We start from the raw sequence: 16,354 nt of genomic DNA on the forward strand, positions 1-16,354 counted from the left end.
CTTTCAGCGGCTTGAAAGAGCAGCGATTCAGTGGGTGGCTACTGAGTGGAGAGATTGTAAGAACGTGATTGTTATGATCCCTGCAACAAGGGACAGCATTCAGAATCAAATGTGACGAGTGATGGTCCAAAATTAACAAGATTGGATTTTGTTCTGATGACTGTGTATGTTTCTCAAAATATTGTAGCCATGTGAGATACAGATCTAAGTTGATATACCCAGTGTCCGAACACATCATTTGTGACTCAGGAGGGACATCATTTTTCAAACTCTTCTTCCTCCTTTTCCGAGAAAATATTATTCGTAGAGCGATGTAACTTCTCCCAGATACTGTATAACATACAGCCGTTGTTAACTGACCTCTTTCTCTCGTTTTGAGTGTGTGTGTGTGTGTGTGTGTGTGTGTGTGTGTGTGTGAATTCCTAAGGGGCCAAACTGCTGAGCTCATCGATCCCTAGACTTACACACTGCTTAAACTAGCTTATGCTAAGAAGAACACACACAGCCATTTCGGAGGGAGGACTCGGACCTCCGGCGGGAGGGGCTGCGCAATCCGAGCATTGCGCCTCAAACCGGTCGGTCACCCCGCGCGACTCTCTCGTTTTAATTTTACCTTTGTGTTTCTTGTCGCATACTCCAATCACTTTCGGAACTTTGTCAGCAACATCTGTAATCACCTGTTCAACCATGTCAAATATACGTCGAAAGATTATGAAAGAAGATGCACATTTGCTGTTTGTTGAACGCCATCACACGTCCGAGACAAGTTTTCTGTGGGATCCGAAGGCTATGGTTTCATCTCTACATGAAATCATAATCCCAGTCCTTTCCGGCCATCTTAGTATTTTTGTCAAATTTTATTTTTATATTATTCCTCTGAAATCTTTCAGTGTCATACCGTAACAACAGCTGCCCAAAGATCAGCAGAGTTTGGTGAGTTCCAGTTTCTGTACATCATTAAAAGTTCTTCCAAATTTTCCCAATTTGTTCACCCCAAAACACTGAAAAAAGTAGGTGTAGGGGTATTAATTTTAATTTTATCTTTACGCAGGCAATAATCACCAAAATAAAAATATAGAGATAAAGGTATACTCAAAAGGGTCTCGTACATCTTTAAGGCGATTTCTGGGGGCAGTTCCACTTATTCCAAGCTCCCTCATTATTTATCGTTTAGAGTCCCATGTTTCAAGCCCTCCTTTGCAGCTTCCAACATTTCTGGAGACCATGGTTTCAGTGCGGTTTTCCTTTTGCAGACGCTAAAATAGAAAAAAAGGCAATCCTTCTGTAACGTTCATAAACATTTCTAGCTTCATATCAATGAATTATTACGGATGATAATTATGACGGATGGAGTAAGATTACGCAGCGTGCAGTTTTATATCACCAGTGACGCGTGAACTTGCCCTTACTACGAGACTACAGCTTTCATCTACACCAGAAAATGGTTTGTGGGAATGCCGATGTGTCAATATATTACAAGACTGACAATACATCGTAATACACAGTGGAATGAAGTTAAAATTCGTAAGCCCATTTTGGTGATGGTGTCTGCAGCTACGAAATCAGCAGACGCTTGCTGCTTGGTAGGAAGGCAATACCAGGCTGTGACAAGGTTTTAAGGAGTAGCGACATACCTGTAGCAACAAAGATCCGTATTCTAAGGGCTATGGTCTTTCCAGTTGTGAGGTATGGATGTGAGACCTGGACCATTAGAAAGGCGGAACGGCGAACAATAGAACTGTGATGTCGGAGGAAATTTCTTAGAGTCCCATGGACTGCAAAGAGAACGAATAGGTCAATATTAGAGCAAATAAAACCAGAGTGCTCTCTGGAAGGGCTGATACTAAACCAAAATCTGACATACTTTGGACATATCATGAGGAAACTAATGCTGGGGAAAATCGAAGGCACTAGAAGAAGAGGACGTCAGTGGATGAATTGGATCGATGGCACCACAGAAGTGACGTGTTCCAACCTGGAAAGCCTCCGGGAAAAAGTACAGGATAGCAGAAACTGATATCCGTTGGTTCACGGGGTCACGGAGAGCCGGAACCGACTAGAAGAAAAGAGAGAGGGAAGCCCATTATTGCCGGATCTATAGCTTATTTCTGCAACATAAAACTTTATATGAAAATAACGTAAAAACCAGTTTTTACCGCATTGCGCAGCCGCAACGAAGGGTCAGCCACAGAGGCTATTTCGTGTCCTGCAGAGTAACCAAATGCTGGATTATTAAAATTGATATGTAAGCGTTGCGCAGTCTAATTTGCCGAACAGACTTACTCCACTCTACTCTAGCAGTGTTGGAAAAGAACAAGAGCTCCAAGCGCTAATAGAAAGCACTGAAACTCAAATCGTTAAAGTAAGGTAGGTAAGGCAAGCTGGCTAAAGCCGGAAATAAGTTCAGCCAAAAATTTTTTCAAAGGACCTAGCCGTTTTCAGGAAGGATGAATTAAATGGAGTTGGTGGTGGAATGTCCATTGATGTCAGAAGTAGCTTACCTTGTAGTGAAACTGAAGTAGATTGTTTCTGTGAGTTATTTTTGGTATGGGTATGGGTATGACAATAAATTAATGATTGATTCCTTTTACCGACCCCCTGATACAACTGAGCAGTTCAAAGAAAACTTGAGTCTCATTTCAAATAGGTACCCCACTCAGACAGTTATAGTTTGTGGTCACTTCAATGTACCCTCGATATGTTGGCGAAAATACATGTTCAGAGTCGTAGTTCGGCATAACAAGCCGCCCGAAATCGTTCTGAAAGAGTCTAAGAAAGTTATTTTGAACAATGGGTTCAGGAGACCATTCGGAGCGTTTATGGTCGCGAAGACATACTTGACCTCTTTGCAACAAATAATCCTGAGCAAATAGGGCGCATCATGACGAATACAGGGATTAATGACCACAAGGTTGTTGTAGCGAAACGGAATCCCGTATCATCCAAACCCAACAAAAATCAACGCAAAATACGTCTACTTAAAAAAAAAGCAGGTAAAAATTCACTTTAGGCCGTCCTAAGAGTTAGTCTTCTCTCCTTCCAATGTTAATACGTAAGTGTAGACCAGACGTGGTTTTATATTGAAAGAAATAGTATCCACGGCTATTGAGAGACGTATACGAAATAATTAATAAGAGATGGTACTGATACTACACTAAGCAGGTCAGAACACTGTTGCAGAAGAAACGAAATAAGCGAGTCAAATTTAAGGGAATGCAAAATCCTCAAGACAAGCGACTTTTTACAGGAGCACGAAATGCGAGATGCTTTAATACTTTCTACAACGGAACTATTTTTCGAAATCTGGCAGAAAATCCAAAGAGATTCTGGACACATGTCAAGTACACCAGTGGAAAGGCACAATAAATACCTTCACTGTGCGGTAACAATGGTGATGTTACTGAAGACTGTCACTAAAGCAGAGTTACTAAAAACGGTTTTCCTAAATTCCTTCACCAAAGAAAACGAAGTAAATATTTCAGAATTCGAACCAAGAACAACTGCTAACATGGACAGCGTAGAAGTAGATATCCTCGGTGTAGCAAAGCAGCTTAAATCACTTAATAATGGCAAGCCCTCTGGCCCAGATTCCATACCAGTTACGTTCCTTTTAGAGTAAAATGATACAATAGGTCCATACTTAGCAATCACATACAACCGTTCCCTCGTTAGAACCGTACCTAAATTCTGGAAAGTTGCACAAGTCACACCAATACCCAAGAAGAGAGATAGGAGTAATCCGTTGAATTACAGACACTTATCGCTAATGTCAAATTGCAGTACGACTTTGAAACATATGCTGTGTTAGAACGTTATGAGTTATCTCGAAGAAAACGATTTATTGACAAACAGCCAACACGGATTCAGAACATACCGTTCTTACGAAACACAATTAGCTCTTTATTTTCACGAAGTAATAAGTACTACTGACAGGGGATGTAAAACTGATTACATATTTTTAGATTTCCAGAATGTTTTTGCCACTCTACCTCACAAGCGACTTCTAATCAAATTGCCTGCCTGTGGACTACCGTCACAGTTGTGCGATTTGTTTCGTGATTTACTGTCGGAAAGGTCACAGTTGGTAATAATTGACGGAAAGTCATTGAGTGAAATAGAAGTAAAATTTGGCGTTCCCCAAGGAAGCCAAGGAAGTGTTATACGCCCTCTGATGTTCCCGATCTACATAAACGATTTAGAAGACAATCTGAGTAGTACTCTTAGATAGTTTGCAGGTAACACCATCATTTAGCGTCTTGTAAAGTTATCAGAAGATCAGAACAGAATGCAAAACGACTTAGGCAAGATATCTGTATAGTGCGGAGAGTGACAGTAGACTCTAGATAATGAAAAGCGTGAAGTCATCCACATGAGTACCAAAATGAATTCGTTTAGATGATAATTCACACGAATCTAATGGCTGTAGATTCAGGTAAATACTTAGGGATTACGAATAACTTAACTTGGAACGATCAGACAGACAATGTTGTGCGTAAAGCAAACCAAAGACTACGGTTTATTGGCAGAACACTGAGAAGACGCAACAAATCTACTAAAGAGACCGCTTACACTAAGCTTGTACGTCCTCTTCTGGAGTATTGCTGAGCGGTGTGCGATATACATCAGATAGGAATGACAGAAGACATCGAAAAAGTTTAAAGAAAGGCAGTTGTTTTTGCACTGTCGCGAAACAGGAAAGAAATCGAGACGGATACGATATGCGATTGGGGTGCCAATCATTAAAACGAAAGCGTCCCGAATGAAATAAGTCCACAGTTACATTAATTATGTTTATTCTAAACCTTGACCATGGTTTCTGCTATAATAATATAGCCTTCTTCAGAAATCGTGTTTTCACAATTTTTAAAAACGTATCCATATACCTACCAAAGACTACGGTTTATTGGCAAAACACTGAAAAACGCAACAAATGTACTACAGAGACCGCTTACACTAAGCTTGTACGTCCTCTTCTGGAATATTGCTGTGCGGTGTGCGATATGCATCAGATAGGAATGACAGAAGACATCGAAAAAGTTTAAAGAATCGCATATCACTACCTGGGCAGGGCAGGTACATATTTCATTATTTTCATCATGGCAGCAACGGTTGCTGCTGTTGCTGCCATGATGAAAATAATGAAATATACAGGGTGTTACAAAAAGGTACGCCCAAACGTTCAGGAAACATTCCTTACACACAAATAAAGAAAAGATGTTATGTGGACATGTGTCCGGAAACGCTTAATTTCCATGTTAGAGCTCATTTTAGTTTCGTCAGTATGTACTGTACTTCCTCGATTCACCGCCAGTTGGCCTAATTGAAGGAAGGTAATGTTGACTTCGGTACTTGTGTTGACATGCCACTCATTGCTCTACAGTACTAGCATCAAGCACATCAGTACGTAGCATCAACAGGTTAGTGTTCATCACGAACGTGGTTTTGCAGTTTACAAATGCGAAGTTGGCAGATGCCCATTTGATGTATGGATTAGCACGGGGCAATAGCCGTGGCGCGGTACGTTTGTATCGAGACAGATTTCCAAAATGAAGGTTTCCCCGACAGGAAGACGTTCAAAGCAATTGATCGGCGTCTTAGGGAGCACGGAACATTCCAGCCTATGACTCGCCACTGGGGAAGACCTAGAACGACGGGGACACCTGCAATGGACGAGGCAATTCTTCGTGCAGTTGACGATAACCCTAATGTCAGCGTCAGAGAAGTTGCGGCTGTACAAGGTAGCGTTGACCACGTCACTGTATGGAGAGTGCTACGGGAGAACCAATTGTTTCCGTACCATGTACAGCGTGTGCAGGCACTATCAGCAGCTGATTGGCCTCCACGGGTACACTTCTGCGAATGGTTCATCCAACAATGTGTCAATTCTCATTTCAGTGCTAATGTTCTCTTTACGGATGAGGCTTCATTCCAACGTGATCAAATTGTAGATTTTCACAATCAACATGTGTGGGCTGACGAGAATCCGCACGCAATCGTGCAATCACGTCATGAACACAGATTTTCTGTGAACGTTTGGGCAGGCATTGTTGGTGATGTCTTGATTGGGCCCCATGTTCTTCCACCTACGCTCAATGGAGCACGTTATCGTGATTTCATACGGGATACTCTACCTGTGCTGCTAGAAAATGTGCCTTTACAAGTACGACCCAACATGTGGTCCATGCACGATGAAACTCCTGCACATTTCTGTCCAAGTGTTCGTACGCTTCTCAACAACAGATTCGGTGACCGATGGATTGGTAGAGGCGGACCAATTCCATGGCCTCCACGCTCTCCTGACCTCAACCCTCTTGACTTTCATTTATGGGGGCATTTGAAAGCTCTTGTCTACGCAACCCCTGTACCAAATGTATGTAGAGAATCTTCGTGCTCGTATTGTGGACGTCTGTGATACAATACGCCATTATCCAGGGCTGCATCAGAACATCAGGGATTCCATGCGACGGAGGGTGGATGCATGTATCCTCGATAACGGAGGACGTTTTGAACATTTCCTGTAACAAAGTGTTTGAAGTCACGCTGGTACGTTCTGTTGCTATGTGTTTCCATTCCATGATTAATATGATTTGAAGAGAAGTAACAAAATGAGCTCTAACATGGAAAGTAAGTGTTTCCGGACACATGTCCACATAACATATTTCCTTTCTTTGTGTGTGAGGAATGTTTCCTGAAAGTTTGGCCGTACCTTTTTGTAACACCCTGTATACATGCCCAGGTAGTGAAGGCAGCATGTAGGTATATGGATACCTCTTTAAAAATTGTGAGAACAGGACTTCTGAAGAAATCTATATTATTATAGGAGAAACCATGATCAAGGTTTAGAATAAATAAATTAGTGCAACTGTGGGCTGTTTTTCATTCGAGACAATTTCGTAACGGTTGCTGGTGTTGCTGCCATGGTGAAAATAACAAAACAAATGCGTTTTTCGTTACGGCAGGAACTTCTCAAGAAATTTTAGTCACCAACTTTCTCCTCATTGTGCGAAAATAATTTGTCGACGACCACCTACGTAGGGAGAAATGAAGATCATAATAAAATAAGATAAATCAGACCTCGCACGGAAAGATTTAAGTGTTTCTTTTTCCCGCGTGCTGTTCGAGAGTGGAACGGTAGAGAAATAGCTTGAAAGTTGTTCGAAGAACCCGCTACCAGGCGCTTAATTGTGAATTGCGGAGTAATCATGTAGGTGAAGATGTAGATTTCTTCCTTCAAGTCCACCTGTTGCGGATCCCAAACACACTAACAGTATTCAGAAACAGGTCGCACTAGTGTCCTAAAGGCAGTCTCCTCTACAGATGAACCACACTTCCCTAAAACTCCAATAAACGAAGCAAATCATTTACAGTCCCCACAATACGCCTTACATGCGCGCTCCATTTCATATCACTTTGCACAGTTACGCCTTGATATTTAATCGATATGACTGTGTCAAGGTGCATTCTATTAATGCTGTATTCGAACATTACAGGTTTGTTTTTCCTACTCATCTGCATTAACTGACAATTTTCTACACTTACAACTAGCTGCTATTCATAACACCAATTAGAAATTTTGTCTTAATCATTTTGCACTCTTCTATAGTCACTCAATAACGACAGCTTTCCGTATAACACAGCGTCATCAGCAAACAGTCCTAGATCGCTGCTCACCGTGTCCGTCAGATAATTTATGTGTGTAGAAAATAACAGCGGTCCTATCACTCTTTCCTGGGGCACTTCTGATGATACCTTTGCCTCTGATGAACATTCGTCATCGAGGACTACGTACTGGGTTCTGTTACTTAAGAAGTCTTTGAGCCTCTCACATGTGTGAGAACCTATTCCTCATGCTAATAACTTCGTTAACAGTCTGCAGTGGGACTCCGTGTCAAATTCTTTTCGGAAATCTAGGAATATTGGAGCTGCTTGTTGCCCTTCATCGATGGTTCGTCAGATACCATGTGAGGAAAGGACAAGCTGACTTTCACGCGAACGATGCTTTCTAAACCCGTGCTGCTGGCCACAAGGACAGAAGCATTTCCGTCTCAGGAAAACTCTTAGGAGAATCAAATAATAAAGTACATAGTTTTGTACATAATTTACTTCTAACTAAAAAACTGAGAAGGTATTCCGACACTACAGAACTATGCTGCTCACTTCATCACTGGAAAAAAAGGAGAAAAATTGGACTGTCCGGTGTGGCCGAGCGATTCTAGGTGCTTCAGTCAGGAACCACGCGAACGCTACGGTCGCAGGTTCGAATCCTGCCTCGGGCATGGATGTATGTGATGTCCTTAGGTTAGTTAGGTTTAAATAATTCTAAGTTCTAGGGGACTGATGACCTCAGATGTTAAGTCCCATAGTGCTCAGAGCCATTTGAAAAATTGGGAAGTAAATAATTTATGAAGCACGTTTTATGTGTCACACCAGGCAGCTTCCTGAGTCTAAGTTTTGTTTCAAGGATCATTATACTGAGGCACTACGCTTTATTTATAATACAAGCACAGAAATACAGTAGTAATGCCTTAACTAGAAGAGCTGAGGTCAAAAAGAAAACATTTCCTATATCTTTTAAATTTTTACAGGAGGCTAAAAAAATTAAATTCACGAAGAATATTGTTCACTACTGGCTTCCGTTTCCTTCATAATAATTCCATTCTTTGACTCAGATGCTGAAAAGTTTGCAAAAGTTTTAGAACCTGTGCTGTTGAGGTAGAAATGGCAACATCGTCAACAGGTGTTATCATTTCTTGCAGCTGACGAACGTGGCTGGTCTTTCAGATGAAGTACGACATAGCATACATTAGCTCTGGTCTTTCCTCTTTTGAATACACTGACTTTTTCCATTCTTTTGTTTCGGAGTAGGAATTCTTAGTAGCTAATTGAGGTGGACTGCTATGAGACATTTTTATCAAATGGTTCAAATGGCTCTGAGCACTATGGGACTTAACTTCTGATGCCATCAGTCCCCTAGAACTTAGAAATACTGAAACCTAACTAACCTTAGGACACCACACACATCCATGCCCGAGACAGGATTCGAACCTGCGACCGTAGCGGTCCCGCGGTTCCAGACTGTAGCGCCTAGAACTGCTCGGCCACTCCGGCCGCCACAATTTTATCGTATTGCATTTTACCTTTTTTAGAATTTTTGAAACTCAAATTTTCTCATTCCGTTACAGAGATGTTTTCTTAATACAAACACGCCAATGCACACTCTGTGACCATGCAAACTATGCGGTAACTAAATGGAGGAGACACTGACGCATTTTCTTGGAATTCCAGAGGAAAGCACTGGTTGGCACGAAAACCATCCGCCATTTACTAATGAATGTTTTAAACATTTTCTAAATTATTTGGCACTTGGAAAAAGTTTAGAGATCTCCAACGGAGTACCTAGAACACAATAGCACTGAAAACGCGTTTTCTGAAAAGTGGCACTTAGAACTTTTGACATTCCAACTCTTCACATGTCGCTGCAGATCGCAGGCGTTGCAAACGATGGCGAAGATGATGCATCACCAGTAGTGTATATGTATGGTAACGGATGTATCTGGAGCAGTCTCTGTCTACAGGTTTGATAATAAAGACTTCCGTAATTACCCAGGCAGAAGTCTCTATTCCCAGTGGAAAGACGGAGTTCGTGTGATGTGATATTTGTGCCTCGGGCGTGAACAGTGTGGGAGAAATTGTGAGTCCCGCCAGGAACGGGGTCAGCTGGCTCGGCTCTCGAGGACGCCACGTGCCGCAGCCGAGGCGCCAGGCCGACGAACCCACCACGTGTCCGTGGGGGCTGTGTCCGCCAGCTGCGCGTGGGCCAGCAGCGGATAATGAGTGGCTCTTGTCTACCAGCTGTATGTTGCCAAGCCGCACAGCTGGGGAAGAGGCAGTGTGTTACATAGCTTCATTAATTAATTCTCGCAATTCCGAGGAGAGGGGTGCGGGTACTTCATGCTTATCTTTTGAAAATATTGTAATCTAGTCAGTTACTTTATACTTTAAAATTTTTAAAAATGTTCATTTTTTAATGAATTCTTCCAGATTTCACATATGTTTTAAATTTTTCTGTTCAACCTAACACAAAAATTTAAGTAGCAGTAGTAGATGTCACTTTCCCCAATAAATGTCACATTCAATGTTTCCAGATTCAGGGCCGTACTTACAAAAATGGTTCAAATGGCTCTGAGCACTATAGGATTTAACATCTGTGGTCATCAGTTCCCTAGAACTTAGAACTACTTAAACCTAACTAACCTAAGGACAGCACACAGATCCATGCCTGAGGCAGGATTCGAACCTGCGACCGTAACGGTCACGCGGTTCCAGACTGAAGCGCCTAGAACCGCTCGGCCACACCGGCCGGCGCGTAGTTACACATAGGTATCTCTTTAAATAGTATGTTGAGCATAAACGTCAACGAAAATGAACGAAATTTGCATTTTTAACATTTTATGTGGTGATCATAAAGCCGTTATTACTGTAAGTAGGCTGTTTAGGTTTTTATGTTGGTAACGCCACGTAGCGCTCTGTATGAAAATCACTGACTGTGCTGTGTGCAGTCTGTGGCTGGTTTGCCTTGTTCGAATATTTGCTATTGTAGTGTTGGGCAGTTGGATGTGAACAGCGCGTAGCGTTGCGCAGTTCGAGGTGGGCCGCCAGCAGTAGTGGATGTGGGAAGAAAGACGGCAGAATATTGAGAGCGGACGATCTGGACGTGTGTCCATCAGAAAGAGTAAATTTGTAATACTGGATATCATGAACTGTTTGTCCTATATCAAAACCTTTCATTTGCTAACTATGCCTATCAGTAGTTAGTGCCTTCAGTAGTTAGAATCCTTTATTTAGCTGGCAGTATTGGCGCTCGCTGTATTGCAGTAGTTCGAGTATCGAAGATTTTTATGAGGTAAGTGATTCATGAAAGGTATAGGTTATTGTTAGTCAGGGCCATTCTTTTGTAGGGATTATTAAAAGTCAGAATGCGTTGCGCAAAAAATATTGTGTGTCAGTTTAGTTTTGATCAGAATAAGTAAAGAGAGAAATGTCTGAGGACGTTCAGTTTTGCTCAGCTGTTTGGAAATCAAATAACGTAAGAGATTTTCCAGCACTGTCATTTTTAAATTTTTACACATTATCGAAAGTGTGTTGGTGTTGTTAAGAGTATGCTAAAAGGCATTTTCATGTCCCGAACCCTAGTAGCACATCAGTATCTCATTAATAATATGCTGTTAATTTAGTTCAAAAACAATTAACGAATACTGTTTCTTCAACTTTTTTGGGTGGGCGTTTGAACCCCATCCTGCAGAATGCGGTTCCAGTGTCTAACTATTGCGCCATCTCACTCGGTGCCGTCCTCGCGGACGGAAAGTAAGGTCCAGAAGAACCATAATTTGCTGCAATAGTTGTTATTATACAATTATTGCAAAACCTTAACTGCATGTAGCTAACAGAACATATATCATATTTAATATACGAACATAAATCATAACTTACTTCGCAGTTCTAGTACGAGGGGCGTTCAATAAGTAATGCAACGTATTTGGCTTCTGAAAATAGGTTGTTTTTGAAATTTCCTGGCAGATTAAAACTGTGTGCCGGACCAAGACCCGAACTAGGGCCCTTTGCCTTTCGTGGGCAAGTGCTCTACCATCTGAGCTACCCAAGCGCGACTCACGATCTGCCCTCAGCTTCAATTCTTCCAGTACCTCGTCTCCTACCTTCCAAACTTCACAGAAGCTCTTCCGCAAACCTTGCAGAACTAGCACTCCTGGAAGAAAGGATATTGCGGAGACATGGCTTAGCCACAGCCTGCGTAATGTTTCCCGAATGAGATTTTCACTCTGCAGCGGAGTGTGCGCTGATATGAAATTTCCTGGGAAATTAAAACTGTGTGCCGGACCGAAACTCGAACTCGGGACCTTTGCCTTTCGCGGGCAAGTGCTCTACCAACTGAGCTACCCAAGCACGACTTCACTGAGAAGTTTGGAAGGTAGGAGACAAGGTACTGGCAGAATTGAAGCTGTGAGGACGGGTCGTGCTTGGGTAGCTCAGATGGTAGAGCACTTGTCGGCGAAAGGCAAAGGCCCCGAGTTCGAGTTTGGGTCCGGCACACAGTTTTAGTCTGCAAGGAAATTTGATATCGGCGCACACTCCGCTGCAGAGTGAAAATCTCATTCTAGGTTGGTTTTATTCAGGGCTCTAATACACCATATTATTTCCCACACATTTCGCTAGAAAACCCCATTTTTCAACATAATGTTCGTTCAATACAACGGTTTTACGAAACCTTCCTGGGAGGGCCTGTATGCCTGCTTGGTCCCACACTACTGGTCGGAGTTGGAGCCGACGTCTTACTGCATCAGTAACTTCCCCATCATCCATGTACTGCATCCTTCATTGGACCAAACAGTTGGATGTCGGAAGGTGCGAGATCCGGGCTGTAGGTTGTATGAGGAACAATAGTCCAATGAAGTTTTGTGACCTCCTATCTGGTGCGCAGACTTCTGTGAGGCCTTGCGTTGTCAAAATTGTTCAAATGGCTCTAAGCACTATGGGACTTAACATCTGAGGTCAGCACTGCCCTAGAACTAATTAAACCTAACTAACCTAAGGACATCACACACATCCATGCCCGAGGCAGGATTCGGACCTGCGATTGTAGCAGCAGCGTGGTTCCGAACTGAAGCACCTAGAACCGCTCGGCCACAGCGGCCGGCAATCCTTGTGTTGTCATAGAGAAGGACAAGTTCGTTTACACGTTTCTGGGGACGAACATGCTGAAGTCAGTCTCTTCAGTTTCCGGAGAGTAGCACAATACACTTCAGAGATGGTTGTTGCGCCATACGTGGAGACTACAGACAGAATAACCAGTTCAGAGTCTCAGAAAACCGGCTGAGGGTGCGGCTCTGAACTTTTTGCTTATGAGGAGATGTGGTGTGATCCCACTCCGTGGACTGCCGATTTGTTTCAGGTTCGAGGTTATAAACCCATGTTTCATCGCCAGTAACGATGTGTGACAAAAATTTTCCATGATCATGCTCGTAACGTGGTAGGAATTCCGCACAGATAGTCCTACGTTAGACGGCCGTGCGGTTCTAGACGTTGCAGTCCGGAACCGCAGGTCTGCAACGGTCGCAGAGACAGTCCTACGTTGCTGTTTATGGTTTCTGCCGGCGAGGAACCCAGCGGGCATACATTTCTGTATCTTTGAGAACCCCAGAACCCCAACTCGTGGACGAGTGTGTCAGCACAACCAACAGTGGCATCCACTTGTGCAACGAGGTGTTTGCGATCCGTCGATTACCTCATCTACATCTGCATCTACATCTACGTGATTACTCTGCTGTTCACAATAAAGAGCCTGGCAGAAGGTTCAATGAACCACCTTCAAGCTGTCTCACTACCGTTCCACTCTCGAACGGCACGCGGGAAAAACGAGCATTTAATTTTTTCTGTGACAGCCTTGATTTCTCTTATTTTATGGTGATGACCATTTCTCCCTAAGTAGGTGGGTGTCAACAGAATGTTTTCGCAATGGTAGGAGAAAACTGGTGATTGAAATTTCACGAGAAGATTCCGTGGCAACGAATAACGCCTTTGTTTTAATGATTATCACACCAGTTCATGTATCATGTCTATGACACTATCTCCCCTATTTCGCGATAATACAAAACGAGCTGCCCTTCTTTGTACTTTTTCGATGTGATCCGTCAGTCCCACCTGATGCGGATCCCACACCGCACAGCAGTACTCCAGAATAGGGCGGACAAGCGTTCCAATTTAGGTTATTTGTAATAATAATCCCTAAGCATTTAGTTGAATTTAGAGCCTTCAGATTTGTGTGACTTATTGCGTAATCGAAATTCAGCTGATTTCTTTTTGTACTCATGTGAATAACTTCATACTTTTCTTTATTCAGGGTCAATTGCTACTTTTTGCACCATACAGATATCTTATCTAAATCATTTTGCAAGTCGTTTTGGTCATCTGATGACTTTACAAAACGTAAATGACAGCATTATCTGCAAACAATCTAAGACGGCTACTAAGATTGTCTCCTATGTCGTTAATATAGATCAGGAACAATAGTGGGCCTATAACACTTCCTTGGGGAACGCCGGATATTACTTCTGTTTTACTCGATGACTTTCGTCTATTACTACGAACTGTGACCTTTCTGACAGGAAATCACCAATCCAGTAGCACAACTGAGGCGATACTCCGTAGGCACGCAGTTTGGTTAGAAGACCTCAAATGAGAGTGTCCGCACGTTCCAGATATCGTGGCTTTGTGCGGCCGGCTGGCACGCGGAGGATCAGACAGGTTTGCGAGACCTTGTTGCGATTGTGACAGAATCCATAGTAGCTGTAGATGTAGGAAGTATGCAGCAGACCTCAGCAATTACGGTGGCTAGGACAGTTGCAAAGTCTAAGAGAAAGAAGAAGGTTCTGCTGTTAGGTAGTTCTCATGGTAGAGGTGTAGGCCAGCAGTTGCAGGAAGTTTTGGGGAGTGAGTACCAGGTCACCATCAATGTGAAGCCTATTGCAGGATTGGCTCAGGTGACTGTTAACATAGGGGGGTTATGTAGGGATTTTACTAAAGAGGATCAGGTAGTGATTGTGGGTGGGACTGGTAGTAGTATTTATAGGGATGGGGGGTATGACATAGATGGTGACCTGGAAAGATAGCCACTCAGACTGGCAACACGAATGTGCATTTCGTGGAACTGTTTCAGCGTCACGATCGGCCTCATCTTAATACAGCCGTCGGGCGTAATAACATGAGACTGCGCTGATGACAGAAGACATGAGTCACACTTCAGTGGTGTCGGTGGAGTCTATCAGCAGGACGGGTTTCACTAGATATGGCCTGCACCCCAACAGGTATGGAAAGGGGAGGTTGGCAAAGCTTATAGGTGACAGCATAGATGGTATCCCATTTGAGTCAATTGATGTTTCAAAGTACTGCACTGAAAAGGTGTTTGAATGTTGTGCAGGTGTGGTTAAATTTAGTGGAGCTAAACTTCTTACTGTTGTTATTTATAGAGCCCCAGACTCCGAGTTCACAACATTTTTGCTAAAGCTAGAGGAGGTTCTTGGTTCACTTTATAGGAAATACAAAAAGTTAGTTATATGTGGTGACTTCAATATTAATTGTATAAGTGATTGTGCAAGGAAAAGGATGCTGGTAGAACTCCTTAATTCATATAAACCATAGACAATATTTTTGTTCATTCCTCATTACTGGAAGGGCATTCTGTTAGCAAAAAGGTGAATGGCCTTTCAGATCATGATGCACAAATTTTAACTCTAAAATATTTTTGTCCTGCTACACGTGTTAAATATAGTCATCAGCTGTTTAGGAGAGCAGATTCAGTTGCTGTAGAGACATTTGTAAACCTCATCAAGGAACAAGAGTGGCAAGATGTTTATAGCGCTGATACAGTAGACGATAAATATAATGTTTTTCTCAAGACTTTTCTAATGCTCTTTGAACGTTGCTTTCCGTTAGAACGTTCAAAACAGGGTACTAGCACAAACTGGCAGTCTGGGTGGCTGACTAGGGGGATAAGAATATCTTGTAGAACAAAGTGGCAGTTATATCAAAACGTTAGAAACAGTCACAATCAAAATGCAGCAGACCATTACAAGCAGTATTGTAAGGTGCTTAAAAAAGTTATTAGGAAGGCAAAAAGTATGTGGTATGCAGATAGAATAGCTAAGTCTCAGGATAAAATTAAAACCATATGGTCAGTCGTAAAGGAAGTGGCTGGTCTGCAGAGACAGGTAGAGGATATAGAATAAGTGCGAAGTGGGAATGTCCGTGTTACTGATAAGTCGCATATATGTACAGTATTTAATAATCACTTTCTGAATATAGCAGGTAAACTAAATAGAAACCTAGTCCCAACAGGGAATCATATAGCGCTCGTAGAAAAAAGTGTTCCGAGACTGTTACCTGAAATGCTCCTCCATGATACTGACAAGAGGGAGATTGAGTTAATAATTAAATCACTAAAGACCAAGAACTCTCATGGATATGACGGGGTATATAGCAGAATACTGAAGTATTGTTCTATGAATGTTAGCCCAGTACTTAGCCATATCTGTAACTTTTCCTTTAGGAGTGGTCGGTTTCCTGACCGATTAAAGTACTCGGTAGTGAAGCCACTATATAAAAAGGGAGACAGGGATAATATTGACAATTATAGACCTATTTCTATGCCATCGGTGTTTGCTAAAGTTATCGAGAAGGTTGTATATACAAGGTTACTGGAGCATTTAAATTCACATTATTTGCTGTCAAATGTACAGTTTGGTTTTAGAAATGGCTTAACAACTCAAAATGCTATATTCTC

This window comes from Schistocerca gregaria, chromosome X (genome assembly GCF_023897955.1).
Source record: "Schistocerca gregaria isolate iqSchGreg1 chromosome X, iqSchGreg1.2, whole genome shotgun sequence".
NCBI classification, from domain to species: Eukaryota; Metazoa; Arthropoda; class Insecta; order Orthoptera; family Acrididae; genus Schistocerca; species Schistocerca gregaria.